The sequence below is a fragment of the Podarcis erhardii genome, assembly GCF_964252035.2.
Source record: "Podarcis erhardii genome assembly, chromosome: 5".
Lineage (NCBI taxonomy): Eukaryota > Metazoa > Chordata > Lepidosauria > Squamata > Lacertidae > Podarcis > Podarcis erhardii.
Genome location: NC_138509.1, coordinates 39441141 through 39445947, shown reverse-complemented (window position 1 = coordinate 39445947; position 4807 = coordinate 39441141). Strand labels below are relative to the sequence as shown.

General features: G+C 42.5%; 1 long non-coding RNA gene across 1 annotated transcript; it reads left to right on the top strand.

Annotated features, from left to right (window-relative positions):
- The first annotated feature begins 2625 nt into the window (after nt 1-2625).
- On the top strand, nt 2626-3863 carry LOC309342057. Its single transcript, XR_014156693.1, has 2 exons — nt 2626-2774; nt 3608-3863. It is a non-coding gene; the product is annotated as an uncharacterized lncRNA (long non-coding RNA).
- Nucleotides 3864-4807: the final 944 nt, after the last annotated feature.

Sequence of the window (4807 nt, the reverse complement as noted above, 5' to 3'; positions counted from 1 at the left end):
TTATCCACCAGGGAGGGAAACCTCTAGCTTCTACCAGCTTTTGCTACCATGGCCAATAGAGGGAACTGTAGTCCAGCAATAGCTGGAGGTCCACAGGTTCTCCATCTCTATTATGCATAGTGGTGGGGATTTAGTGTTTGAATTGGGCTCACAGCCCAGTGTGTCCTTCTGAACAAAGCAAGACTCTTTACAGCACTGGGAGTCACAAAGTGACTGCCCCAATACAAAAGACTGTGGGTTGTTGCCAGAAGGTTGAGTTTGACTATCTCGTAGACATGATAAAGCTTTCCACAGCTTAATTTAGGGCTTATCCACACTTAGGTTTCCTCTGTACTTTCAAGGCATGGTCTAAGTTTTAAAGCTCCATGTCCAAGCACTCTTTTTTTTGGCTCCACAGAATCCACAGAAAACTTGAATTGCCATTTGTTGTACTTCAGCTTTAAAGAGCGAGTTTTAAAGACCTATGCCTAGAAAGAGCAGGGGGAACGGTAAGTGTGGATAAGCTCTTAGGCCCAAGGCCCACTGGTTAAGAGAATAGACCAGAGGCTCCCAATTAACTAAGTAAAGTGGTACCTCGGGTTACATACGCTTCAGGTTACATACGCTTCAGGTTACAGACTCCGCTAACCCAGAAATAGTGCTTCAGGTTAAGAACTTTGCTTCAGGATAAGAACAGAAATTGAGCTCTGGCGGCGTGGCAGCAGCAGGAGGCCCCATTAGCTAAAGTGGCACTTCAGGTTAAGAACAGTTTCAGGTTAAGTACGGACCTCCGGAACGAATTAAGTACTTAACCTGAGGTACCACTGTACTGTGGACCCCTTACTTTTGAAAATTTTGATATCTCTATGGTAATTTTTGTTATGTGATTGGAGCCACAGAACCCTTGGGTGGGTTATGTGTGACATAGACATTTTCAGTCTTGCAAAAAAGAGAAAAAAAGATAGCTGGTGTAGGAAAGATACTTTAGACAGGGATAGGGAACTTGTGGCTCTCAAGGTGTTGCTGGCCTGTCTTCCCCATCATCTTTGACCATTGGCCATGATGGTTCAGGTTGATAAGAATTAGAGCCCAACAACATCTGAAAAGCAGGATGGCTATTTTTTTTAAATGGAACATACAAGGGGTTGCCTGTATTCACATGACATTTGACCATTTGCCTGCTTTCTCGGGTTTCTTATCAGGCAGACTACTGTAGAAGAAATCTCTCCACTTCATAGGATGAGAAAGAGAAACAGCTCACCAAGAGGTTACAATGTTAAACACGCACCAACTCTGCTTGCTCAGCTTCCGATTAGTTTGCACTCTATGATTTTCCACTTCCAGATTTGTGTTCAAAACAGAAGCCATGGCATTACTTTCCTGAATGATACCTGGCATTCCAAATGAAAAGACCCATTGCCATGATACAGTAATGATGTGGCTATATTTGGCATTTTGCAGGGGTAACTTAACGAGGTGTGGCTTGACAAGCATCTACATCGTATGATATGTTTAATTGCAGTTTCCAAAACTTTTCAAGGAAAAAGGCAGCTGTCTCTGTCGGGTAACAGAGATGTCAAATGAAAGAGAGACGGATCATGAAAGGCAGTTTATTAATATATATTTCTGTGTCTGACACTTTCATTAAGCTTTGGGCCAAGTCCCTTGGCCGCACTCCTGATGAAAAATTGCATCCTGCTTTGTGACTTTCAAAATCTCAGGTGCAGATGTGCCAGTCCCATTCCTAAGCAAAACTTTACAAAAAGTTATTTGTTCAAAGAATAAAAATCTGTTTGGATTTATTAGGAAAGATAAGGTTGCGCTTGACAGCAGGTAAAGGGTACACAATGAATCATGGAAATACCCCATAGAGAGTTTCATACTCCTTATTATTATACTGCTTCATTAGAGATTTTAAGCTTGCCTAATCCCAAAGCAAGGAACACTACAATTAAAAATATATAAAATGTCAAGCAAATAAAACAAAGCAAGTATGAAGGCACCACACCGCCTGGTTAACAAAAGCCAGACTATTTAAATAACAATAATCTCGTTGTGTTAAGCGTACATAGGAAGAGACTTCAACAACAGACACAGATAAAATTCATCCATTCCTACGAGAACAGGGATGGGGAACCTTCAGCCCATGGGCCTAATCCGGCCCATGAACCTGTTTCAGACAAATCATGTCCACCTGCAGGTACAGGTGGGGCTTGGTCGACTGGCAGTGCCTGCAAAGCTCCTTGCGCGGAACTTATCCTGACAATGAGCTGCTTGTTGGGCAATTGGACACGACACAAAGTGCTTAGCAAACCCAAACAGAGGACTTACAAAGCCCCTTGTGCAGCACTTGAAAAGCACCACAAGGTCCTTTCCAGATTCCATTTTCTTTCTCTCCAAAGGAAGCAGTTACCATTCACAGTGCTTCCCCCAGCACAAACTGCTTTCCCTGCAAAAGGGGGAAATGCTCCTAATTGCCCCTCTGCAGAGACTTCAAAGGGGCTTCCTCTAACAGAGCACCATCTGATTGTTGCTTAAAGGGGGCCCCCTTTGATTAGTGCTGAGAGCACATCTTCCAAAGAATTTTGACATGTCTCAATCACCTGGCTTCATTATGGTGTCAGCTGGTTCTCAGATAGATGGTTCCACCTATTTGTCAAAGTTGATCTGTGGCAGGTGAAGGAGACAAAGACCTGGCCTCCTGGGCTAGGAAGGTTCCCCATCCTTACCCTAGGTTAGAAGATGGGCTCTCTCACATTCTTCATCAGCCTAACACAGACCTCATAAGCCTCCAGGTTAGAATTATATATAAAGCCTGAGTTGGTTACTGGTACCATCACTCACCTTGCCAGCTAGACAAAGGAGGAGATAGTATCTAGTGTGTACTCACAACTGCAGCTTTCTAGAAGGTCCTGAGTGGTCTGTGCAGACAAAATCCCACAGAAAGAATTCATGATGGTGAAAGGGAGAAATTAAAGCTGGAGTAAGTAGGGGGATAACAGAAACATCTGGGTATAAAAGACAAGAGCGGGAAGGCACTGGGGGAGACAGCTGAGTAGAAAGAAAGAAAGAAAGAAAGAAAGAAAGAAAGAAAGAAAGAAAGAAAGAAAGAAAGCATGCATGTCTGGCTGCAACATGGTTGAATCCTGCTGCAAGGCAGGGTCATACTCCCTGTAGCTGGAATGACAGGGCATCTGATAGGTAATGGCTGTATCGCTGGAGAAAGAGGGCCATATCTGATCTTAGTAGTCAGAGCAGTCCCACTAAAATTTAGAAACATGAATACCTTAGGTCTATTAATTTCAGTGCATGTAGTGTTAGTACGATACAGCCCAGATGGGAGTTTTCATTTCAGAGAATCGGAGGCATTCTAGAGGAAGGATCATTGGGTGTGGCGCAAATGCTTGTCCTGCTTTTTCCTTTTGGGAAACAGGTTTGACAGGGATTTTGCATTGTTTCAAAAATCTGTCAGATGTGTTTGACAAGAGGTGACAGCAGGACAAAAGAAATAGGAATGCATTCCATGGGAAAAAGTTCTCTCTCAAACCACTCCATTTTCTTTAAAAAAAATAGTGTCCAGCCCAGGTTTTCGCATCTAAATGATTCTCTTTTTACCAAACCATGACAGTTTCCAATCCCTGCTGGAAAAGGAATCCCAAATCAGAAAATGAAGAGGCCGTTTTAACCCAGCACATGCCTGTGTGACATCGTATCCAGCTCTTGCCAGGATTACATTCATCTCATTTCCGGAGCGTGATTATTTGCTGAAAAGACATTATCAGCTTTCCAAGTCATGCTTGGCCTTTTCCCAGCAGAAATCCCATGTATAAGCATGAGAGTATAGCTATAAGTCTGAGAAATAAAATGCTTAGTGACTGAAGAAAGCAGAAGCATAAGTAGTAAACAATTTCACCGAGCATCTTCATAAGCAAAGGAAAGAGATTAAAATGTAACAATGAAAATGGACCCCTCCACACCCCACAGTCATGATTATGGTTAGGATTATCAAAGCAGCAATGCAAACCACAAATATCTGGATATGCTTCAATGAAATAATGGAATAAGCACGTGCATTACTTAATTAGGACACAGTTGCCAGAGCCTTTTTATTGATTTACATTTAATATTTAAATTAATATGCATCCTTGCTACCACCAGCCAAAGGCATTTCTCTCCCTCAGGTTATCTTTTATTAGATAATAACATCCAGAGATGGCAGTGGGAGGCATGAAACTCCAGTTCCCCCTGGAATTATGCTGCTCAAAACAGCTGCTTTATCTCACTTTGTGGTAAGACGTCCCCTGACTCTTGGGACATTTGCTGAGATTCTCAGCATGTCATATAATTACAAACGTGTTATCAGTCATGCAGAATGAGGAGGGCCAAGTTATTTGATATCTGTTGGGTAACTAAGCAAAAGAACATAGAAGGGCATCGGTGATAATGTTTCCAACATGTGCCCATGGGAATAAGAGGGGAAAACACTGATGCAAGGAACATTATTCCCTAAAGGCTTGCATATTCTCTGTGAATACTCTGATGCTCAGCACATGACATTGGAAGCATACCTCAATTATTTCAATGGGTCTCATTTCTTAATTGGAACCTTCTATTGAGCCAGACCAATGGTCCAGTAGCTAGCTCAGTTAGTACTGTCTGCAGTGAGCTCTGAAGCTAAGTTTCAGATAGTTCCATACCTGGAGAAGCCTGGAATTGAATTGGGGACCTGCTGCTTGCAGTGCATGTTCTCTACTGCTAAGCTATGGCCCTTCCCCAACTGTATATACTTAATAGGCTGTATATATGGAGTATGCTGCACATTTCTTCT